This window comes from Canis lupus, chromosome 15 (assembly GCF_011100685.1).
Source record: "Canis lupus familiaris isolate Mischka breed German Shepherd chromosome 15, alternate assembly UU_Cfam_GSD_1.0, whole genome shotgun sequence".
Taxonomy (NCBI): domain Eukaryota; kingdom Metazoa; phylum Chordata; class Mammalia; order Carnivora; family Canidae; genus Canis; species Canis lupus.
Genome location: NC_049236.1, coordinates 30,354,552 through 30,380,561, shown reverse-complemented (window position 1 = coordinate 30,380,561; position 26,010 = coordinate 30,354,552). Strand labels below are relative to the sequence as shown.

Sequence of the window (26,010 nt, the reverse complement as noted above, 5' to 3'; positions counted from 1 at the left end):
TTCTTATCCTATTTTTTATTTTAGTGATTTCAGTGGGATCTCTAGGCTCTGTATTTTTTTCTTTTCTCACTTTCCTTTATCAGGTAATTAACTTGGACCCTACTCTTTGGAAATTATTTTGACACAATTTAGGCTCACCTAGATAGATCGAAGTATATTTGGAAAGAAACACAACTGCGATTCTTTCCATTTGTTCTATCATTTGTCTTTAATCCAAACATAGCCTACACTGAATTAATGAACCTTCACTTTAGCTCCTGAAACCACTTTCCCTTTTTATTTATTTATTTATTTATTTATTTATTTATTTATTTATTTATTTATTTTTAACTGTTATATTTATTCATGAGAGACACACCCACACACAGAGGCAGAGACACAGGCAGAGGGAGAAACAGGCTCCATGCAGGGAGCCTGACACGGGACTCGATCCCGGGTCTCCAGGATCACACCCTGGGCTGAAGGTGGCGTTAAAGCACTGAGCCACCTAGGCTGCCCCAACTTTCCCCTTTTTAATATGGTGATTTTCATGGCAACCTTTCCAATCAGCAGTGCACGTATGGCTACACGGCTACAAATCTGTTTCTTACTGGATGTGTTGGCTAACTGGACCAAGGACTTGGACATAACCTTGTTACTACTGTTGGCAGCTGTCCATGCACAAAATACATTGATGCTGATGTTTCTCCCGTTCTATATTTAACAGATGGGCTTATTGAACTTCCTTCAGTGCCCACTAGCCAATGAGCAGGAAATGGAAGATGATAGGTCTGGGTTGAATCATAAAGGCTATTCTAAGGTTGCAGGACTCTTCCCTGCTTTTCCCTTGCCCAAACCCAAGAAGCAACTTCGTTGGGGGAAAATCACAAAGCCAAGATGACTGATTCAGAATTCAGAAACCTCAAGCAGGAACGCAGGACTACTCAGGGATTCTATTAAATTTCTTCATCTGTATGAGATGACTGTACCATATCATCTCCTTTTTCCTCAAACCTCCCACACATCCTCTTCCTACTAATGACCCAGACCCATACTTCATTGAGAAAATAGAAGTCATTGGAAATGAACTCACTCATCTTCCCACCACAAAACCTGTCGATTTGGTACATCTGTGTTTGAATATTTCTTCCTCCACATTGAGGGAGGTGTTCCTCTTCTTCCAAGAAGGAATATTTCTCTCCTTTTTCCCTGGATCCCATCACCTCTTGGGTTAGCAAAGACTTTGCTCCTTGCCTCATTCATGCTTTCCCTCAACAGTAACATCTGACTATTTACTTAATCATTCTCATCATCATATAAACATGCTCTAGTATTTCCCATCTTCTTCTTTTTTTTGTATTTTTTTTATTGGAGTTCGATTTGCCAACATATAGTATAACACCCAGTGCTCATCCCATCAAGTGCCCCCCTCAGTGTATTTCCCATCTTCTAAAACATTTTATTTCACGTAACGATACATACTGTTTCAGTTCCTGCCCTATTTTTCTGTTCTCCTTTATAACACTATTCCTAAAACAACAACAATGACACTATTCCTGGGTATTCAGACAAAATGCTTCTATCTCCTCATCTTTCTTCCATTCTTCAACCTACACTTCTCTCTGTAACCCTCTTCGGTAAGACTAACAGTAAACTTCAGATTTCCAAATCTAATGGACTTCTTCCCGGCTCATCTTACTTGGCTTTCCAGCAATAGTTGTCCAAGTTGGCACTCTATTGCTTTAAGTATCCCTTGGCTTCCAGGATTTTTTTCTTAATTTTATTCTAATTCTCAATCTCCTTTGTTGGGTCTCTTCTTAAATGTTGGCGTTTCTCAGGACTTGCCCTACGGCTTTATCTTGTCTTATACCTAAATTGTATCACTTATATCCTCCATTTCCACTGTTTTTAATTTTATGCATTGAGGTCTAACATCTCCTCTGATCCCCAGAATTGGATATCTAACTTAATTCTTATACTGTCGCTTGTATAAATTGTGAACATCAATATTCCAATGCCCCCAACAGAACACTGAGCTCCTCAATCTTTTTTGACTTGAGCAATTTTTCATCCAGTTAATGAGACAAAATCTAAGATTTATTGTTTCTTTTTTAATTTGCATATTATGTCTTTTCAAAATTCATTAATAATTAATTTTAAAGGTGGAGGGAGAGAGAGGGATTGAGAATCTTTTTTTGTTTTGTTTTGTTTTGTTTTGTTTTTTGGGATTGAGAATCTTAAGCATGGTCCACACTCAGCCTGGCCTGATGTGGGGGTCAGTCTCACAACCCTGAGATCATGACCTGAGTCGAAATCAAGAATCAGATGCTTAACTGACTGAGCCACTCAGATGCTCCTTAAAGAGCATTATTTTTTTAAAAAAAGCTTATTTATTTATTTTGGTAATCTCTACACCCAATGTGGGGCTAGAGCTCACAACCCTGAGATCAAGAGTCACATGCTCTTCTGACTGAGCCAGACATATGCCCCAAGATTTATTCTTTCTTCTCAAAATTGTATTGAGGTGAAATGCACATAACATAAAATTAACCACTTTAAACAGTTTGCCAGCATTTGGAATAATCATGATGTTTCTCTATCTAGTTCCAAAACATTTTCCGCTCCCTAAAAGGAAACCTTGTACCCATTAAATAGTTATTACCCATGCTCTCCTCCTTCTAGCTCCTGGCAGGCACTAACATCTACTCTGTCTTTATGGGTTTTCTTATTCTATATATTTCACATAAATGTAATCATATAATATGTGATCGCTTGTGTCTGCCTTCTTTCACTGACCATAATGTTTGGAGGTTCATCTACATTGTAGAGTGTTTCAGTGTATCATTCCTTCTATGGCTAGATAAAGCCATATCATGGCTTTATATGTGTTCCATCACATGTATATACCACAGTTTGTCCATTCATCTATAATGGATATTTGAATTATTGCCACCTTTCGGCTACTATTACTAGTCTAAGGTCTATCCTTGATTCGCTTTCCTTTCACTTAAAAAAAATTATTTATTTATTTACTTGAGAGAAAGTACATGCACACGTGTGAGCAGGGGGAGGGACAGATGGGGAAAGAGAGAGAGAAAATCTTAAGCAGGTTCCCTGCCGAACCCAGAGCCCATCTCAGGGCACTATCTCATGACCCAGAGATCCCAACCTAAGCTGAAATTAAGAGTTGGTTGCTTAACTGACTGAGCCACCCAGGTGCTCCTCCCCTTATTTTTACATCTAGTGTATCAGAAGTTCCGATTTATTCATGCCCGGACTATCTTGGTATCCATCTCATTCTCACCATCTCTACTTCTGCCTTCCTATCTCGGGCCTTCAGTATTTCCAGCCTGTGTTCCCAAATACACTCTCGCAGTGTGTCTCCCTGCTTATACTTTTTCTTGTGTTTCATTCTTTGTCCACACAGCAACAAGAGCAATTACCTTTAAAAAATGAAATTATTTTGTATATTGTCCTAGTTTGGGCTGCAATTACGAGACACTTGGTGGCTTATAAACATGACAAATTTATTTCTCACAGCTCTGGAGATTGCAAGTTCACGATCAGGATGCCAACATGGTCAAGTTCCGGTGAGGACCCTCTTGTGAGCTGCAGACTGCCACCTTCTCATTGTATCTTCACCTGGTGAAAAGGAGAGAGAGTTCTCTGGGGGTCCTTTTATAAGGGTGCTAATCCCATTAGTGAGGGATCCACCATCATGACCTAATTAATCACTTCCCAAAGGTTTCAGCACTTGATACCATCATATTGGGGATTAAGATTTCAACATATTAAACTTTGGAATTTTTGTATATAAAATAGTGTGATATATGTAACTTTTATTGAGTACTTACTAAGTCTTAGCCACTGTTCTATGAGTTTCCCATGAAATAGTTCATTTAAACCTCAAAACAAGGGAATAAACAATGTTCTTATTGCGCTTTGCTTAAGGCCACCCAGCTAATGGAGTCAGCATCTGAATCACAGTAATCTGTCTCATGAACCTGTCCTGATTGTTATGTTAAATTGTCTAAGTCACTAAATCACGTCATGTCTTTCCCCTTCTAAAAGCTATTCAATAACAATATGAATCATGACCTAAAGGTCCTGCGTGAGAAGGCCCTTAGCTATTTTTCTACATTCATCTTTGCTACTCTCCCCATTACTCACCCTTCTTTAGGCCCTTTATTACATTTAGTTCCCACCTGCCTCTGGGTATATGCACATCCTCTTCCCTCAGCCTGGAACATTCATCCATCCCTCTATCTACCTTTCATAGCTCAGCTTAAATGACTACTGCTGCGGGTGACTTTTCCTGCAATAAGTACCCTTTCCTTGTGATTCCCTCTCTGTTTTCTTTTTAGCTCTTAAAGCTATTATTTTAGTTTATCATCAAGTGTGGTTTACTTGTTTGTCTTTTGCTTTTTTTGTTTGTTTGTTAAATCCCTAGAATATAAGCTTCTTGAGGTCAAGGACTAAGTTTGTATGTTTGTCCTTGGCATAATTATATCCCCTGAAATTTTCAGTTCCTAGTGAAGTTGGGATTAGTGAGTGAACAGCTCCAATCCTATACTTTATGTAGGGGAAGCATGAATTGAATTACCCATCATTTTAGTTTGGCTGTTTCATAGCTTTGTGTATACCTCCTCTCCACCTTTTCACTGCCTCCTCAGTGGAGAAAAGGAAAAGGAACCTACCTCAGTTCCAGATGTTGCTAAATAATTGTCAGTTTAATTGCCTTGGGCAGGCATTGGTGGAATTCCTCATCCAAACAAAATATAGTCTAGCAACATCTGGTCTGTTAGTGGTGAGGTTTGATAGGCCTGCTGGTTGGTGGTTCCTTGTTTTCCCTCCACATCTCTATTTTTTGTTTTTAAGTAATAACACTTGGAGTTATTAGAGGAGACACCTGGCACACTGGTCAGGCAGTGCAGCTTTACCTTATAATCAGCCCATCATGGAGATGAAAATAACACCAGGCCACAGTGTGGCAATTGTAAGACTGCAGGAAGCAAGACAATACCCAGCCTGTGATGACAACCCACATTCTGCCAACACTATAGAAAATGAGTCCGCAAATTGCCTACTCCAAGCTCTCCCACATGAGTCTGTTCCCAAAGAAATACTCGCCTCTTAATTCTGGGAGGATGCTACTAGGGAGATGAAGAGGCAACGCTCTGTGAAACATCCTGGTGTATAGCTTTCTCCTACAGATTTCTGAAAATTGCCTAGCTGCTGTCCCTTCCAATAATCAGGAAAATAGTGAGCTCGGAAAGAATGACAGGTGTCATTCACTGATTGCCAGAGGATTTATATGAGATTATAACCAGCTTGCAAAGTAGGAATTACCTCTTCTTCTCATATCAGATAAGGAAACTGAAATTTCAGGATATTATCCAACTTGTCCTCTGCCATTTAGTCAGTAGGTGAAAAACTAGTATTCTTACTCATACCTGAATGACTATAAAGCCATGGCGATACCTGGATGCCACATTGCTTTCAAGATTTAGGACTATTAATTATGAGTAACTTAAATACTCAATATATGTATTTGTAAAATTTAGACTTTAAAACTGGATACACTGAATATCATTAGCAATAGTCTTTTGTGTCTTTCAAATGTTTTTGAGTTCTTGGCTAATTATTTCTATCATGACATTAATAGCATGTATTTATTGAGGGCTTTCTCTGTCCCAGATTCTATGCTATCTGTATTATCCTCTTTATAAAAACTCTGTGAGATGGATACTAGGTTATCTTTATCCTATAGAAGAGAAAGCTGAGGTTAAAGAGGTTAATTGGCTCATCCAGCTATCAAATGGTAGAGGATGGAGAGTTGGACTCCCCAAATCATGCTTATAATCACCATGTTAGCTGACCTTGCATACATCAACCGTTATCCTGAAGCTTTACACCTGCTTCTAGAATTTAAACAGATGTTATCTGAAGATTTTGGCAGAGTCAATACTTAACTGATGTTTCTACACTTTCTTGTCATAATACCAAGAACTATACCTTTTTCATATAGTCATCTCAACGGCAGACAACTTGAAGGTAGGGGGATTTATGGACAATGTACCACGGTAATGGAATATCTATTGGGAATGATGCATTGCACAAGAAGCAATTCACTGGCAAACAGAAAAGATGTGGGAATCATGGATCCTATTCCCAAACAGTTTAGTAAGAAAATATTGTAAGTGTGGAAGACCTGGTAAATAATTAAACAGCAAGAAGTTAATTTCAAGGGAATATGTAGTACTGGTTCAATGTAGAAAGGTCTACTGAGTGAAAAAAAAAAAAAAAAGAAAAGAAAAAGAAACCCCAGAACTATATTCTAGGAGTTGGCACATGAGTTTTGGTCAGGTGTCTGAAGATTGTAAGATGCAGATTATTAGAAAGGGAAGAGAAGTTGGAGAGGAAGCCAAGCGTCAATAAGCACAGATGCAGGATGTAGCAACTTGGTTGGCAAGCGATGAGCATGACGAGAACCGGAATCTATGCTAGAGAGGCAGAGAAGGGAAGAGAGCAGGGTTTTGGACAAGCTGGCATGACCTCAGAGTTCTCGGCGGAGCTCTGGTCTGTAAATGACCCACGGCAGTGTCTGATGATCTTGTTTGTCACTGTCTCTTTTGTGTTACTTCTCAGGCTTTCTGTACATCTTCTCAAACATGAAGCTGTTTTCTCCTCTGGTCTCACACAACTGGCTTATATTTAATCCACAGCCCTCACTGCCAGCCACTACCTAATTATCTTCCAAGTATGCCTTCCCAGGTTCAAAGGAGTCTCTGCACAAAAACTGGTACGTTTCCAACTTAATGGCAATATCATGTAATATCAACCAGACACTGTTCATCAGCACTTGAGCAATCAAGCCTTTAGTGAGTTCCTTGATGCGCAGGGTATGGGTCTAGGCACTATTCCTAAAAGTTAGGTTTTTTATAAAAAGCACTCATAATGATTCAGAGATTTCTTTTTCTTTGATATAAAAAGAGCCAAGTGAAATCTCTGGGCTTTGTTGAAAATGATAGAACTTGGAACTTTTCAGATAGACAGTGAATGTGGGTGTTAAAAGGGTTTTCAATGGTATTCAGTTCTCAAATTTATCTTGCCATTATTCTGAGTTATTATTTTTGTCTTTAAAAAGTAGAATATTTGGAATGGGGGGAACACCTCTTTTATCTTTCAGAGTGTTTTCAGTTTCTGAGCGTAGAGATAATGGAGATAAAAGAATAAGGTGATGCTTTCAGTCAATCAAGGCACGAGGACTTTATGATGCTGAAGCAGCTAAATATACTTGCCCTCATGGTGTGCAGGGGTGACATTCAGCCCAGCAAGCATGTGGAATATTTTCATATTCAAATCCAGCTGTACAAACTACCATTGCAACAAGCAGTTCACTCTTATACTTCCCGCCCCCCACCCTCACCCCCACCCCCACCCCCGGCCTTAATCACCAGCCCACATTAATTTGTGCAGTGATTAAGAGCAAGCCTTCTGCCTGGGTTTATATCCCAACCCTGCTACTCACTATGAGCATATCTCACAGGGTTGCTATGAGGACTAAATGAATCAACATGCATAAAAGCTGCATAATGTAAGCATTGTATACATGTTAGCTAATAGTAATCATTAAAATAAAAATAAAGCGAAATGAACTCATTACTCAGCTCTGTAATTATTCCTTTGTCTTTGAAATAGTGGGACTGGTATTTTTTGAGACAAAAGTCATAGCATCGTGCCTATGTTACATTCCATTTAATCCTCACAGTGAAGCCATCCATGAGTTGGTGTCATTATTGTTGCTCTTATTTTATAGTTGGGGTCAAGTGGTTTGCCCAGGATCACACAGGTGGGAAGTGATAGAGCAGACTTTGAAACTGGGCAGGGGAAGTTCAGAACTTGTAGCTAGTTGACCTGGAGTCGCTCTGCTTGACTGGTTTTGTATAACTGTTCCTGATCGTGAAGGTAGTTGCCAATATCTAGTTAATCATGCTACAAGCTTTCTCTATAGAAGTCTCTGGACAGCCTGAGGACCCAGGCCAACAACTCCCACAGTGAGATATTCATATACTTCCCCAGGACTGAGATTACTTTGATTGGCTTTGGCTGGAATCACATTCCAAAGATCTACACTAATTTCACCTTTATCTAGAGATTCCCATAAATACGCATTGTTCTTCCATCATACTCTAAAACGTTCACAAAAAGTCGACAGGAAGATTCCATTATTCTCATTTTATAGATGAAACTCTGAGGCTCAGAAAAACTAAGCAACTTTCCCAAAGTCTTTTTTTTTATATAAATTGATTTTTTCTTGGTGTTCAATTTGCCAACATATAGAATAACACCCAGTGCTCATCCGGTCAAGTGCCCCCCTCAGTGCCCGCCAACCAGTCACCCCCACCCCCCACCCACCTCCCCTTCCACCACCCCTAGTTTGTTTCCCAGAGTTAGGAGTCTTCATGTTCTGACTCCCTTTCTGATATTTCCCACTCATTTTTTCTCCTTTCCCCTTTATTCCCTTTCACTACTTTTTATATTCCACAAATGAATGAGACCATATATGTTTGTCCTTCTCTGATTGGCTTACTTCACTCAGCATAATACCCTCCAGGTCCATCCACGTCGAAGCAAATGGTGAATATTTGTCATTTCTAATGGCTGAGGAATATTCCATTGTATACATAGACCACAGCTTCTTTATCCATTCATCTTTCGATGGACACCGAGGCTCCTTCCAGTGTGGCTATTGTGGACATTGCTGCTAGAAACATCGGGGTGCAGGTGTCCCGGCGTTTCATTGCATCTGCATCTTTGGGGTAAATTCCCAGCAGTGCAATTGTTGGGTCGTACTTTCCCAAAGTCTTATACTTAGTGTGTGTCAGAGATCTCTTGGTGTTTGTAGTGCTCTTTCCATTCGAGGTATGAGTGAATTTGAATCAAGAGGCCTGCTTTCCCTACCACACGTCATCTGGAGAGTCTGGATTGCTTTCAGTTCATAGCACTTGATTACAAAGATGAACTTGGAATCGATAATCCCCTGAGTTACTGAAAAAGGGAATGGCCACGCTTAGCTTTTATTTCACTGTGTATTTTCGACAGTGGGGAAGTTGGTTTACCAGGAGAGCTCTGACTAGATCTCTGTGAAATTTACGTGAAGACTGTGGATGACTTTTGAGCCCATGTTCTTGGACTGTGTTTCCCACCTCTTTGCAGGGTGATGAAACTGGGCAGCTGCTTCCTGGGGGTAAGGTGAAGAGGTGGGTAATCTGCAGCCCCTTCCAACCCCTGGAGGAAAGTTCTACAGTAGGACCAAAAGACCCCTCAGCCTTCTGCTTCACCGAGGGCTTCTCAATGTTCTGTTTGCACATTCTTTTCCTGCTTGGTAATTAGCACCAGCTGTCTCAACTTAAAAGGAAGGAATCCCTTTGAAATCCTCCCTATCCTCCGTGAAATGTGCTACTGAAACGTGCTAATTAGTAACTGGACTTAGGACAACACAGACATGTGTTTCCTGTGAGTGCTCTAGAAGGAAGAGGAGGACGGATAGGAACATCTGTTGAGTTGCATATGTGTGTATGCTTTCCTAACTTTCAAAATGACATTTTTAATGGCAATCTATCTGCCCAAACGTGCTCACTAGCCAGTAGCTCAAGCCCAGCCCCCACCACGCATTGACTTCTCTCCCAGCTCAAGCTCAAGAGTGTTCCTGAGTGCAAGGAGCAGAGCCACTGGGGTAGTTCCCCTTGGTCTCAGCAAATTGACTTTAGGTCAGCATCCCCCCACTTTTCACCATAGTGGCAGGAATCACAGGGCCCCAGGGAAAGAAAAATGACTCCTCTTCCTTTGGGGACCACTGGCCCAGAAGAGTCAACAGTCCAGTGGATCTGTAACGGTGAGCACGCCCTGGGATGTGGGGAGGGAGCATAGACACAGAATGTAGTGTTGTGTCAAACACACTTAGCTGAAAAATGGAGGAGCCACTGGCTTGCCAGTTCAAACCACGATTGTGTGAAAATCTGTGTCTTCACAGATACTTCAGGGCAGCATTCCAGGGTTTCAGACTGACTTGTTGGTCTGCGGGCAAGAGCTATGTACTGACGACACGGAAGGAAAGTCAGCTGATTTGATGGGTGCGCTTAGGGACTTCTTGGCAGGATGAAGGGAGTGCACAGGGGGCTTGCAAAAGTGTGGGCAGCCTCTTCCCCCTCCAAGATCATTCTTTCGGAGCAGTTGCTGGCATCACAGCTGTGTCTCTTGGTGCCCCAAAGGCGGCTGCTGCAATAAGTGGCACCCCAGTTGTTCTCATATTCTCACTTCACCGGCTCACAGTTTCAAGTCCAAGTGTTTGATAGGTTGAGCTGAGGTCACATCACTACCCCCAGGGCTGTAAGTGCAGTGAGGACGGTAATCACAAGATCGGCCCTGTTGGTGGGAAATTCAGTTGGAGTTCGTGATTTTTTTTCTCCAAATCACAGACAGTAGTGGAAGGATAATTCCCCATGAGGAAGCCAGGTTATTCCTCGCAATAAAATCTGATAAATATCCACTGTAGAGACCTACAGAAACAGTGGATTCTGTTTGTCCAGCGTCTGTGGTTTATGGTTACATGCAGTCATGCATGATCGATGCTATGACAGACCTGCCCTGTAGATAGATCTGAACACCGGGCCCAGCTGATCCTGCTCAGGAAATAATCAGTAACTGAGAGTCTTCTGCTGTACCCGGGACAGCTCCAAGGCTTGGAGACAAGCAAGCCGGATTCCAAGGACTCTGTGTGTCTCTTGTCTATGTTGGATCTTTGACTGCCTACCTAGCACTGACCCATTTTCTTGTCCCATTCCCAGATGTCGTGTCCTTGATGTCTGTGGGCTCATGGGCTTCAGCTTGGCCACCTGGCTTCCCTGGGTCTGTGATTTCAGGCCTGTCCAGCTGAGGAGGCCAGATAAGGATATGGGGTTGCTATTTTTTCTCCCAGATGTTTGCTCTTCTGACTGCACCAGGCTTTGTCATTTGGACTCCTACATCTATAACAGGTAACACCATTCTTTTTCTTTCCTGCTTCTGGAGAGGGACAAAGGCAAGAAGAGAGAATAGAAAAATCATCATGTACTTCTTTAGGGGACATAGCAGACTGCCACACGTGATGAGAGGGCTCCAAACCCACAGCTGGCTTACTCCCCACCTCAAAATCCTTAATGGTCTCTGGTGCCTTCAGCATTAAGATCAATTGCGAGGCAGGCAAGTGCTTTCCTGAACCCTTTGCTTTGTAATCTAGGCTCAGGCTTTGCCAAGCTACTTTTAGCTTCCTAAGCAAGCTGTGTTTTCTCACGTCTTCATCCCTCACACAGAATGGATCTGCCTCTAACATTTGTAGGACCCAGGGCTTGGGTACAAACAGAGGATGAAGGCTGTATTTCTGAATTCTTAAAATGTATAGACTAAGATAACACCATGTTATTTAAAATATATTCTATCCTCTATTTTTTAAAAAGTTTATCTATTTATTTTTGTAATTCCTACACCCAATGTGGGGCTCAGATTCATGACTTTGAGATCAAGAGTCACATGCTCTTCTGATTGAGCCAGTCAGGGATCCCTCTATCCTCTACCTTTGACAAAAATACCTTCGTAACTACCTGGAAAGTTAGAGGTTTTTTTGGAATCTCAGACCCTTCAGCATTCTACATCAGAATGGTGCAGCACAGGAAGTGTTCCCAGCACACAATGCCCCCCCCCCCGCCCCCATCTTCTCTTTTACCCCTTGATCTGTCCTGCACCATGGGTTTTGCAGGTGGGTGTGTGGACACCCCAGACTGCACATCCAGGTGTGCCCACACTACCTACAAATGGACATTCCCTACCAGTAAGCACATGAGCAGGTTGGCCCACCCCTGAAAGTTTGGAAGAAGCCATACAAGTTCTGCTGGGGAGCCTGGAGCCACTGGGGCAGGGACTTCTGGGGTCCTAGTTTCTAGAGCATGGTCTGAACTGGAAGGAGTGGGAAAGGGCTCTGAATGGGCATGACCTCTTGGCATTACAGACTCCATCCCCACGTGGAGGGGCACAGCTAGAGAGCACCAGAGCATAGGCCCTATTTTTGGGTCTAAGGGTGGTACTGGCCACATATATTCCCCATCCTCTTAGGATGCTCATCCTGAATCTGATTGACTCATATTCATCTCTCAGGGATCATCTCATATTCCACCTCCTTCCTCCAAGCACTCCTCTCAATCTTCCCAGGGTGGGTTGCATGTTTCTCCTCAACTTGCTATAACACTTACTATGTGACTATATGATTTAGCCTCTTGGCACCTCAGCTTACTGCAGACTGTCATGAGGATGAAAGAGTTAATACATGCAGAACGTTAGAACAGTGCTTGATGAGAAATAAATGTGAACTATCGGGATCCCTGGGTGGCGCAGCGGTTTAGCGCCTGCCTTTGGCCCAGGGCGCGATCCTGGAGACCCGGGATCGAATCCCACATCGGGCTCCCGGTGCATGGAGCCTGCTTCTCCCTCTGCCTGTGTCTCTGCCTCTCTCGCTCTCTCTGTGTGACTATCATAAATAAATAAAAATTAAAAAAAAATGTGAACTATGATAACCATTATTATTATATAATCACATAGCATGCTGTGCTTCTTCCCTACAAATACCTCATGCTGTTTTGTCGTTGTGTGTTTTCTCATGCCTTTCTTCTCAGCAGATAACATGCTTCTGGAAAACAAGGAATTAATCTTATTTAATGTTGTATTCCTAACACAAAACCCAATATATGTAACATAGTCGGTGCTCTATAAATGTGTATGGAGGGGATGAGCCGTCTCAAGGGGAGTTGGAATTTACCTCTGGAAATGTTCATGCTGCGTGCGGCCTGCGACTCTCTATAAGAAAAACCACTGGGAGGCTGAACTCACTTGCTCAGATCCTTCTGACCCTAGGCTCTCAGAAGGTCAGATGAAAATGGTAGAACTGAGTCAGGACTATGTCACAGGGTGGCATAGGAAAGAAATATTCAAGTTCCAGGCCTACCCTGGAATTAAATACACGTGTACATGATACTAACCCTATGTCCTGGTAAAGATTTACAACCCGAACATTCCATTTTGTAATACTATATATGTCTTCATATGAGTCAAAGAATCTATGAAGCATTCTCCCAAGGGCTTTAAGATCACATGTTTCTCAGCATCCATGATCTGGGGAGTATGTCCCTGTTTTTTTTTTAATTGGACCTGTTTATTCTGATGACTTGCAGATAAGCAGAGCTGAGGAAATATGGCCAGGAGACCGTCTTTAATGACATTTGTTTAATTACAAACTGCTCCATGGAAACTGCTGTGTAGAGTCTTCCCCACTACTTACCACCATTCAAATAGTTGCAAAGTAATTTCCAATCCAGTCCCAAGATTAGAATTGAATGGGCCTGGTTGCTGGTTGGTCAGGAAACTGTTCTGTTTGTCATTCATTCATTCATTCATTCATTCGGGGTTGTCCTGAACTGTGATTGGATGTAGGAAACATGCTTTGCACAGAGTCCCAAAAACAAGAAATGAAGGAAAACAGAAAATCCTCCTAAGTGAATTCACCGTTTCCTTCTTTTAATGTTCTGATTACTCATTTGGCCATTGCATATAATGAAAGTAGAATTTTTCAGTGCCTAAGGCACTGCAAACAGGATTTTTCAAAATTAATTAAAATAAAGACTGAGCATTTAAGACTTTCATTAAGTAATTTTAGCAAAATAATGATTTTTATTGTGACAAACACCTATATATGTTAGTAATGTGCCAGGCACCAATATTTTATTTCTCACAATGATCCCTATGAGGTAGGATCTACTATTTTCCTTATTTTACAAATGAGAAAACTGAGGCATAGAGAGTTAGGGATTTAGACCAAGGTAATATAATAACAGGCAAGGTCGAGATCCAAACCTAGTCCATCTGTGGACTAGAGTCTGGTCACTTCACAACTATTCTCTAAAAGTTGATATAAAGAACATGTAAATAAGTATTTTAAGTATTTTTCAGCTAGAGAGGCCCTGTTGAGCTAGATATCAAGAGAAGGAAATCTAAAGGAAATAACATTAATATAAGCATAGTGGTACCTAGGGATCCCTGGGTGGCGCAGCGGTTTGGCGCCTGCCTTTGGCCCAGGGCACGATCCTGGAGACCGGGGATCGAATCCCACTTCGGGCTCCCAGTGCATGGAGCCTGCTTCTCCCTCTGCCTGTGTCTCTGCCTCTCTCTCTCTCTCTCTCTCTGTGACTATCATAAAACATAAAATAAAAAAAAAAAAAAAAAAAAAAAAAAAAAAAAAATAAGCATAGTGGTACCTATTTTCAGTTTAATACATATTTAAATTTTTATTTCTGGGCAGCTTAATCTTGCTTTGATGGTACGCTGATTATATAAGGCTGATTGTGGCATAGGTTAGTGAGTTCTCGCTAATAGCAACACACCTCAGTATCTTGAGCATCTGACATTTGGGCTTTTTAAGATTGGGACTGACCTCCCTAAATGAGGATTTTTCTGAATGAAATGTAATTGATTGAAGCTGAATGAAGTGCAGGGTGAGATATGCTGCATGCCCCGAACCCTTGGGAGTCTGACACAGACGACTGTTTCCATGGCAACAGGTCAAGGCATTAACTGTTGCAGGGCTGACATGATGGCAAGATTTGGGTTCTGGGTTTATGTTACATTCTTCCCTTTCTCATATTCTCAACTTCCTGGATATATTTCCTCTTGCATCTGGTCCTATCACAAGCTAATGATAACCAGTTGTTACAGGAGGAAGAAACAAGATCAGCATCCGGCCAACCTTTCTAGAACCTGATAAAAGGAAAAAATGTTGCTCCCATTAATTCACTTGACCTTTTCAAATGGTGGCTCACAAAGGTTTTGAGAGGCTTCTTCTGTTATAGAGTATGACTATCCTCATGCCTGGCTTGAGGGTTGGTGACTAGATGGAAAAATTAAAATAAAAATAAAAAAGAATGATAACGTCTACTCTCCCTCATTTGCACCTTTTGCTTAGGTCTGTGCTGATTTAAAAAAGATGGAGGGAGAATATAGTAGGAGGACAGAAAGAGAAAAGGAAAAGCAAAGAATGAGGGGCTGCCTGTATTAGGATGATTGTGGTGGGATGGCTCAGATACTGAGCCAACTTTCCATATTTCTCCAGGTCCATGAAATCCATATGTTCAGTCAGTTGCCTTTTTTTTTTTTTTAAGAAAAAATGTCTCAGTGATACTTTAGGAAGAGAGGGTATGTCCAATCGAAAATAGAATAGGTATAGATATTACTGCTTGGGTTGGTCTAGCTATTAAAAGAAATTACAATTATCATAGAAAACACATATACAGAGTTAATTTGTGCCAGGTATTATTCTAAGGTCTCTCCTTATATTCACTCATATAATCCCAACATGAACCCTATGGGATAAAACTATGATATTTACAGCCATTTTATAGTTGAAGCATAGAGATATAAAATAATATTGCCAGAGCTTCAAAACTATTACCTGTTGAGACAGTTTTCAAACCAAATAGTCTGATATCAGAGCTATGGCGTTAACCCTATTCTCTACAGAATCCTAAAAACTGATTTAGTTTAGTGTGATACCTAAACATTTCTGAATCATTGACCTTTATCCTCATTTATTAGATTTGACAGCATCATGTAGCTCTTCCGCTCTAAGTCAAAATACACGGCATTTTTGTTTATGTTTGTGTGTGTGAGTACATGTAAGTTAAAGAAAATTAAAATCATTTTTTAACAGAATTGTGCAATCTTTTCAGAGATAATTAGATGCAACTTAGAATGCCACAAGTAGTTGAATCACTTGCAGGATACTTGTATTCACAATTTGTTAATTTTTAGTTGAAAGGAAAAACAACTGGACACTCTGCTCTTTAAAACAATTCTGGAAAAAAAAATAAAACAATTCTGGAATTCTTCTGGAAAGTTCCCTATAACTTTTCTTCAGTGCCTCTATTCCAAATCTGATATGTGAAAGTGAGATAGGTCTAAATATTTATTGATGCCTTTATATTTTTTTCAGTCATTCAGGTTTGTCCTAAGGCAATATATTTAGGACAATGATCATTTATATTTTGGTTTGTGTTTGGTTCATTGTTCAGCAAAGTAACACTATTTCTTCCAACTTGAAGTCATGTTTGGATTCCAATTCCTGCTTAATTTTTGCTTAATTCCTGGTAGGTGAGATCATATATAACTATTTGGCATGATTTAAGTCACAGCATAACCAAACCTTCATCAAAGAAAGAGTTTTACCAATATAGTAAACTGAATATTATTATAACAGTCTCATACTTTTATTCACAGGACCAATAGTCGTTATTAGATTTCCATTTAACATATGACATTAAATTAAGTTACTACCATAGCTTACATTTTTGGGGTGAGGGCAATTAGAGTAATTACTTGAATCAGCTTTTAAAACTGTGTACCTACAGAGGTGCCTAATAAACTTTTAGGTTTTTAATAGGGTTCAGAAATAATTTAGCATTTTATGAAGATTTTCACTACTGAAAACTGTGAGGAGTCTGGCACCCAACTGTTGAATGATTGATAGTGTTTCTGTACCCTCTAGTGGTCTGATGCAGAACTAAAGTGGTCAAACCACGAATGTCCAAGGAAAATTGGCTGGCGATTCTGAGGTCTGGACAGCAGCACTTGCATCTACCTGGCCGTGAATTATAAAAAAGCAACGGAAAGAATCCATCAGAGGCCAGGTCTCTAGAGGGGGATGGATAGTGCAAGCTTGGGTTCTGATCTTTAAGCTGTTTAATAGACATGACAGACGGAGGAGTGGTGGCGGCTTTAAAAAAAGAAAAGTTTCCCCTTTTAAATTCTTAACTTCTGGAATGTTGGAGTTTGTAGTTATCTTGAAACAAACATTCTCTATCAGAGTTTTTCATCAGTGACTTGTTGACACTTTGAATTCAATAAATCTTGTTGTAGGGGCCCCCTCTCGGCACTATAAGATGTTTAGCAGCATCCCTGGCTTCTAACTTACTAGACACCAGTAGCATCCCCAGTTATCATAACCAAAAACATCTCCAGCATTGCCAAATGTCCTCTGGGGGGAATAATTTCCTCTGACTAAGAATCATCTTAACAATTCCTATTAGGTAAATTAAAACAGCTTTCCAATCAAAATAAATATTTCATTGAATATGACTTTAGTAGGAGACAAGCCACACACCTGTATTATTTAATTTCATCTTTATAAGAATCCTCAGAAATAAGTCCTGTTATTCTCTCCATTTCACAGAAGAGGAAACGAAGACTCAGAGATTTGAGTGACTTTCATGACATCACATAGGCAAGTGGTAGAGCCAGCATTAAAATCCTGGTAGCGTGGCTCTGGAAACTACATTTGAAAATGCTTTGCTACAAAAGTATAACTCCTTATTAAGCCCCCCAAGTGGAGTGCAAAATGGAATAATCCACAGATGGATTATTTTGGAAAATTAATGGAAAATGAATTTATGATAATTTTTTGACCTGACAAAACAGAAGGGAAAGATGGTATGCTGACATTGTCAGGAAGATTTATTTGTGCTTTCATTCATCAAGTGCCCTCTCTCTCTACAGATGCACAGAGGTATATAATGAAGCCCCTGCCTTCTCGAAGCCCCTGCCTTCTGACACTTACTTACATTGTTGCAAGCAATAGGCAAATGAACAAAAGCATGTCTAATATCTCATAGAGTGATGTGCTGTAAAGAAAATAAAACATGCTGCAGGTTATAGAGAGGGTCTCAGGTGGGGTAGAGTGCTGCTATTTTCTGTAGGGTGATTGGCTAGGGTCTCCCTGATAAGGTGACATCTGAGCAGACAATAAAGGAACAGGAGAGTAAGCCAAGTGGAGATGTGGTGGGAAAGTGCTCCAGGTAGAACCGCAAGTGCAAAGGCCCTGAGGCAGGAATATATTTGAAGTGGTGACAAGCTTGCTAGCATAGTAAGAAAAAAGCAAAGAGTCAGTGGAACTAGAGCTCAGTGTGTGAGGCGGAGATGAGAGAGAGAGAGAGAGAGAGAGAGAGATGGTGGTAGGGGAGGGAGCGGGCCCCAGATGCCCTAAGGTCTAAAAGGCCCTTCTAAAACGAATTCTTGGCTTTTACTTTGAAGTGAAAATTTATTGAAAAGAGAAGTGCCATGATCTAACTTAATTTTTCAAAGAACTATGCCAATCTTCTTTCCCTGTTTGAGAAGTAGTTTCTCAAATTGGTTAAGGCCGCAAGTTCTGCAATAAGACTGACCTCATTCTAAAGGACCTCTGTCTCTAAGAACTCACTCCCTGTGAGCTTTGGGGCAAATAATTTGACTTATCTGAGTCTCTGGGTTCTTAGGGGCAAATAATTTAATTTATCTGAGTCTCTGGGTTCTTAGGGGCAAATAACTTAACTTACCTGAGTCTCTGGGTTCTTATCTGTAGAAAAGAGGCAGTAATATCCTGGTTAATTGAATCTAAGTGTGATGAGACATAAGATGCACCAGAACTTTATGTCCCACTAAGAAAATACAAAACAGCACTGCGAATCATGCATGAGTCAGTCAAACTAGGCTTTCCAAGTTTGGAAATGTCTTCAAGATATTCTTGGGAATTTGGTCATTTGTTCTGGCTTTATTCGCATTCCTTGACGTGTAATATTTCACATATATTTCAGTGACGAAACAAAGCGCAACTTCATCTATTTGTTGGTAGTTTAATTTCTTAGGGTTCTATAAAGCACTCGATTGCTGCTTTAAAAAAACATGGAATCAGGGTCTTTCCTTACTGTGATGCATGTATATTTGCTTTACTAATAGCAAATAGAATCGACTTCTTTGCTTGGTTTTCATGCCATTCTGCTTGCATAATAATCTTTAAATACCAGGTCATAGCATTAAAGATTTTTACACGGCAATTAAACCACATGAAGTGCCAATGATGTGCATCGGTCAGGGGATGTGATAGTAACGTGAGTTTACACGTTCACGGACAGTGATAGAATTATAGCGTGTCTGTCCTTGGGTTCATAGTGATTGTAAGATGACATCAATCCTGTAAGAAAATGTTTTATGTGTGTCTGTATGAGAGAGAGAGCGAGAGCACTGTCTATCTGGTATTATATTACATACATGCATGTGTGTGTATTAAATTTAAATATATGAAATCTGTGTATATATTCAATTTAGAATTGATGGAATAGGTAGTAGTGTCTGCCCCCTAGAGTCCAATTGGCACAGGAAGTTCCTGACACATAGTAAGCAAGCCCTCAGTAACTGTTAGTTATCCTTCTCATTTCTATGAAGAGTTTATTTTACATGCCTTCAACTCTTTCTATAGGATTCCTTACATTAATTTCATTTCCTCTGTTTTTCCCAAACTCAAATCTTCCAATTCTAATTACTCAGATGGCTCTTCCTGCTTCTGCACTTTCTACTCCCAGAAGGATATAAAATTATGAGTCTCTAACTCCCTAAACATTCCTTTTCCCAAGTCATTAATCAACGGCTCATAGTAGAAAAAAAAAAAAAATTGCCCCAGGTCTCTGGAGACCTGTTGTAAGGCGTAATAGATTCTTTTTTATTTCCTATCCTCTGGGTAGCTTTTAATTCAGGATAGATATTTGTCTTGCAAGTTTTTTTTTTTTATTCCTTTCATGATTTAAAAAAACTGAAGAAACATTATCACTTTATCTTATCTCTTCCCTGTTTATTATTCAGTCTGCTCTAATAAAATGTTGATTGGCCAAAGCTTCTCAGACAGTCATGGGTTAACTGATAGGCTGTCCCACAAACTCGGTATCCTGGTTAATGGTTATAGTCATAATGCCGTATGCGATCATTTTTAAAAAGGCTGAACGTAACAACACTGCTGATTATTACTTACCCCCATGCCTTTTTATAGCTTCCTGGAATGATGTATGTCTTGACCACCTGTCTCATCAAATTAAAACAAGAATGAAAATAGATGGGGTCAGAGGCCAACACACCAGCAGAAGAAGCAAGCGGAAACTCATCTCAGAGATCATTTTGCTCTTTGCCCTCTATTTGTAAACTGGGAATGGCCTGGGTGTTCAGCTAGGCTGGAATCTCAGGCAAAGCAAAGATGTTGTATCTATCAGGTGATTAACCAAATCTGAAATCTTTAAATTGCTTCTAGGTCTTTCAGAGCAGGTGGTCTGTTCAGAGCTATAGGCTTGTGTAAACGTCAGAGAGGGGAAATGTCTATTTGTGAAAGCAGGTGGGCAGCTTAGAAGTCCTTTATTCTTTAGTTGACCCCACTTACTTAATTTTGGTAGAGTACTAAAGCCAATTATTGGGTCCTTTTAAAATTACTGACTGTAATTTAAAGCAATATATCTAAACTATCTATCTAAACACATTCTTGGGACACCTGGGTGGCTCAGTCAGTTAAGTGGCTGATGTTGGCTCAGGTCATAATCCTGGGGTCCTGGGATTGAGCCCCACATCGGGCTCTCTGCTCAGTGGGGAGTCTGTTTCTCCCTCTGCTCAACCCCTCCCCTGCTTGTGTGTGTGCATGTGCTCTAATAAACAAATAAAATCTTTAAAAAATATATATTATTGGGCAGCCCGGGTGGCTCAGTCTAGTGCCACCTTAGGCCCAGGGCCTGATCCTGGGATCCTAGGATTGAGTCCCATGTCAGGCTCCCTGCATGGAGCCTGCTTCGCCCTCTGCCTGTATCTCTGCCTCTCTCTCTGTCTAAATAAATAAATAATATCTTTAAAAATATATATATATATTCTTGGTCATTAAAAGTGGTCTAAGCAATTTAATTTCACTTGCATTGGCACCTGGATTAGAATTTGTAAAGTGTTTAGTGTCCAGGTACTTGCTCCAGTCACTTCAACCCTAATTGATTTCTCCGCAGTTGCAAAACATCCTGACATGCTGGCCCCTCCAATGCTTCTTTCCGCTCCCAGCTGTCTCTGTTGGACACATTTTAGTTAGCATATTAATATTTCTTTGTTTTATTCTTTAAATTCATATGAAAATGAACCCTGAGGGATTTTAACAGTTAACTCCTATTGGGAATGTCTAGAGTTCTGCTTTCCTTTAATTTTTTTTTTTCTTTTTTTAAGATTTAAAAACCTAAACACCTGTGGGCTCTAATAGGCCTCCCTCTTTGGTGTGTTTCAGGTAATGAAAATGGCTCTGAGGAGAGAGAAATCATTCTTTATGATTTGTGGCTGCTCATTGATCTCATCCAGTAAGGGCCTGACTTCAGAGGAGAAACAGTCTAGACAGGAAGAGGGAAGTGACAGCTATCAGGAAACAACAGGCAGAGCAGAGCTCCCTGTGGTTCTGTGGATTTAACCTCTAGACAACCACATACTATGGGTCTTGGCATTTAAAAAAGATTAGTAAAGCTGAGGGAGCTAAATAAATATTAATGGTCACATGCAAACAAGCTGTTCCTGCTAAGAGGCTGTTATAAGCCAAGCATTTTCTCTAAAAGGAAAGAAGTTTGTATTAGGGATTCCTATTGGTCTTATGCAGACTTACTATCTGTCAAATGAAATTAGAATCGGATTGGAAGAGACTTAAGCTTTTTTGAGAATCTAGCCTACTCACCTATTCAGATAGGTGCTATAACACACTGCTACAGAAACATCTTCAGTTTTATTTGAGGAGAATATTTTGGAAAATACTCTGTTGATGGAGACTGTGAGAGGATCTGATTTTGTTTGGCCAACCTAAACAAATCTACCAAATATAATTTTGTCTACCTACTGTTTGTCTAGTATTTGAATATGATAACATTATTAAGAGTGTGGTAAATTGCATAATTGGTCCCAATTCTTCATCTTGTCCCTATTATACCCTTTGTTGGATGACTTTGAAGTTCCTCCTACTGAAAGAGTAGAGAGACATCGAGTGACCGATTGGTCCTAGTTAACCTAGGCCTTTCCTGGTGCTAGCATTAAAATTTCTGTCTTCAGAAGCTCCTTCATCTCAGGAAACCTGGGATTATTGGTCACCCTTAGCTAAGTATATTTTTATATCCTTTTACATTGGGGTTGGTCATGTGACTTGCTTGGCCAATAGAATGAAGGAGAAATGACAGTGTGTCTATTTTGAGCGTAAGGCATTAAGACATTACATATTTGCGCTGTCTGTACCTCTGCCATCACTATGAGAAGGACACACCCTGATTATCCCTTTGGTCCAAGGAGGATGAGGGGTGTGTGGGGGAGACCAAACTCAGTAGAGCAGCCTAGCCAAGCCTGGTTTACATCAGCCTATCCACAGCAAAGCTATAGTTGCATGACTGATAATAAATTGTTATTTTAAATCACTGATATTTGTCATGCTTTATAACACAGCAATGGTTGACCTACACAATTCAGTGTTATTCGTATCAGGCAATGGGCTAAAGTTTTACATAGGGAATCCCTGGGTGGTTCAGTGGTTTAGCGCCTGCCTTGGGCCCAGGGCATGATCCTGGAGTCCTGGGATCGAGTCCCACATCGGGCTCCCCCCATGGAGCCTGCTTCTCCTTCTGCCTGTGTCTCTGCCTCTCTCTCTCTGTCTCTCATGAATGAATGAATGAATGAATGAATAAATAAATAAATAAATAAATATAAAAGTTTTACATAGATCAGCTCCTGCTACCATGCCATGAAGTAACACTTGTTATTCTTTTACAGTTGGGAAACTGATACATAGAAAGATGGAGCAAGTGCCCAAGGTAAACAGTAGAGCTATTTCAAATCTGTTTCCAACATAATCCAATACGCTGAAGTTTTAAAAAGTTATCTACTAATACAAGCTGACTGTGAAAGATTTAAGCAAGTCAGAAATATAAACAAGGAAAACTAAAATGCCATCCTCTTCTCTCCCCCACTCCCTGACTTTCTCATTTCTCTAATTCTTCCTCTCTGAGGTTATCACTATTACTCTTTAGGCATGAATCCCTCTGGATGATTTTCTGTGCATTTTTCAAACATGTTTATTAAAATTCCATGTAAAGAGATTACCTATTGTTCTGTAGTGTCTTCCCCTTGGATAACTTGGACATCCTTTTACAGCAATCCATACAGAGGCACTTTCTGCTCTTCTAACAGCTGCACATCACTCCATATGATGGTGGTATCAGAATTTGAGTTTTCTTTTAATGATAAACATTTCAATTGATTCTAATTTTTCACTATTCGAAACAATTATTCCATGAACTTTCTTGTCATTTATCATTGTGCACATATGTATTCATATAGAAAGATTCCTAGAAATTAATTTTGTTCACAGCCAATTACACATTAGTGTTAATAATTTTGTTGTTTAATTGAAATACTGTGCGCAAAATAAAAAAAATGTAAAAAAATAAAAATAAAAATAAATTAAAAAATGTAGACCAGTACTTGTGCACCAGTAGCAAGTATTCCTCGGATACTGAGTTCTCTTTCCTGATCCTCCTTCCCTTGTTGGAAACATTTTATAAGGCATTTGTGGCAGCCTGTAAAATGCATTAGCTGTACCTGTTTGTCATCAGATGAAGTGGGTTGTGTTGCTACCAGCTGTTGAATTTGTTGATCTTCTACTTCACATAGCATGGAGGATTCTTTGGAAGTTTTACCCACTGTCTTAAAAGACTCCATAAACTGCAGGTGTTTGTTGCTTAAGCAACAAGTCGGTGATGAATTTCTTTCATGGACACATTTGTCCAATTACAGAATGAAATCATGGTACACACTTGGGGTACACAGTCACTTTCAGGCAGGCTCAGTCACTAGATTGCTTTAAACTGTATAGACTTTGCCATTTAGACTGTTAATAAAGGGTCTCATCTGAAAAGACTCAAAAGTCTCTGTTTCATATAGGTTCCTCTGGCTGGAAGGAAAAACTAGAGGCAGATAGAAGGAGTTTAAAAAGAGCAGGAGAGAAAGGGATGGGGAGGGATGGTATTAACATGTATTACATGCCTGCCATGGGTCAGGAATTCTTTCTTTGATTCAGAGCTATTGAGAGTCATTCATGTGCCGGACATAATGCCAAGCATTGGGTAGACAGAAATAAAAAAGGCAGTCCCTACCCTCACATAGCCTATGGTACACAGGGGAGACACCTATAAAAGGCAACAATCGCTATTAGAGAACACTCAAAGCAACAGGAGCACATAGAAAGGGTGCTAATGCTTCTAGAGATTCTGGGTAGATGTTCTAGGGTGTGTGGCTTTTGTACTGAGTGGGGGTCGGGAGGTCCTGAGCTCCCTTCCTATTTAGACTGGAGTCCATGACTACCATGTTTCATGCATGAACCCAAGCAAAGTAGTTGACAACTAGTTGGGGCTCATCAAATGCTACTCTTAGTTATCTGCTGAGCCACTCTACCAAGTGGAGATCATCAGCAGGTGCTTGAAACTGAACAGTGGAAGAATCAGGGCTGGTTTTACAAAGAAAGCACTGCCATCTTAGGTAATGATGACAGCAACAGCATGGCATTTGCTCTATCGTATTCTGTCCTAGGAGCTTGGTGAATATTGAATTATTTAATCTCCACAACAAGACTACAAGGTAAGTTACAGTTTTTCTTTTTTTTAAATAATTTCTTTTTGAAGAAAAATTATAACTATGTCTATCTCTATATATATCTCACACATACAGAAAAGGGCGTAAGTCCTAAGTGTACATTTCAATGAATTTTCATCAATTAAACATACTTGTGCAATTTTAACTCAGATAAAGAAGTAGAACATTGGTAGCATCCCAGAGGCAGCCCTACCTCATTATTATCTCCTCCCCCCACAAAGCTAATCACTCTCTAGACTTGTTATCATAAAGTAGGTCTGCCTATTCTTCAACTTTATATAAATGAAATCATATACTCTTTATATAAATGAATCTGATACTCTTTTTGCATCTGGCTTCTGTGGCTCAACATTTTATATTTGTGAGATTTCTCTACAGTGTTGCATGGAGCAGTAATTTATTCATTTTCATTGCCGTTACTATTCCATTGTATGATTACCCTGAAATTTGTTTACACACCTCTTAATTAAAAAAAAATAATAATAAAAAATAAAAATAAATTGAGCTGTTTCTCATTTGAGGCTATAACGAATAGTGATGCTACTTCTGTCTAACAATATACATGTGAGATTATATACTTAGCTCATATATATATATATATATATATATATAATATATAGTATGTTGATTTCTGTTGGTTTGCATACCTAGGGGTGAGATTGCCAAATTGTAAGATATGTTTATGTTCAGCTTTAGCAGACCCTGCCAAACCATTGTCCATAGTGATTGTGCCAGTTATCTTTGGCATGACGAGACTTCTCTCTTATCCCCTAGTCCAGCCTGCCCTTGGTTCTGTCCTGCATTGCAACAAGCCTAATATGCATATGTAGGCTTTGTAAATACAATCACCCCTTGGCCACCCCTAGGATCAAGATTTGCACATGCTCGGAATGTGATCCGCTTGAAAAATGGATGTAAGAAAGGACCATTCAGGCAGGAAATTCTGAAGTCTTGAGTGTCTGGACTGTTATCTAGGGGAGGAAGGGACACAGGTTCTAGTTGGGTATGTTCTTGGGCTCCATGGACTCCTTACTCCATAGGATGGAACTCCAAGAGTGGATCCCTCTTGACTGGGTCTGGGAACAATATTGTGAGTCCCAGAATATCCACTTCTTCATCAAGGCTTGGTATTGTTAGTCTTCTTTATTTTAGCCATTCCACTGGGTAACTGGTGGCATCTCATTGTGGGTTGAATTGATGATCAATGAGGTGGAACATTTCTTCTTTCCTTTTTTTTTTTTTTTTGCCATTTAGATATGCTCTCTTGTGAAGTGTGTGTTCAGCTGTTTTCCACAATTTTCTATTAGGTAGTTCATTGCTATTATTATCCCCACTTGACAATGGGGAATCTGAAGCACAGAGAGGAAAAACAATTTTTTTCCAATAATTTGAATCCAGGACATCTGACTTCATAGTCTACTCTCCTAATCCACTCAGATGGTCAGACAAGGAACCCAA

General features: G+C 40.1%; 2 long non-coding RNA genes across 3 annotated transcripts in view; one reads left to right on the top strand and one right to left on the bottom strand.

The window, feature by feature from the left end:
• The window catches only part of LOC111090025, a 135,151-nt gene that overhangs the window by 25,559 nt on the left and 83,582 nt on the right, over positions 1 to 26,010 (top strand). For both annotated transcript variants that reach the window (XR_005370453.1, XR_005370454.1), the window contains exons 2-3: positions 22,675 to 22,715; positions 24,490 to 24,537. This is a non-coding gene — a long non-coding RNA (uncharacterized LOC111090025). The remainder of the gene's footprint in view (positions 1 to 22,674; positions 22,716 to 24,489; positions 24,538 to 26,010) is intronic.
• On the bottom strand, positions 8,714 to 20,125 carry LOC111090026. Its single transcript, XR_005370456.1, has 3 exons — positions 19,892 to 20,125; positions 12,640 to 12,700; positions 8,714 to 11,046 (listed from the first exon to the last, which is right to left on the bottom strand). It is a non-coding gene; the product is annotated as an uncharacterized LOC111090026 (long non-coding RNA).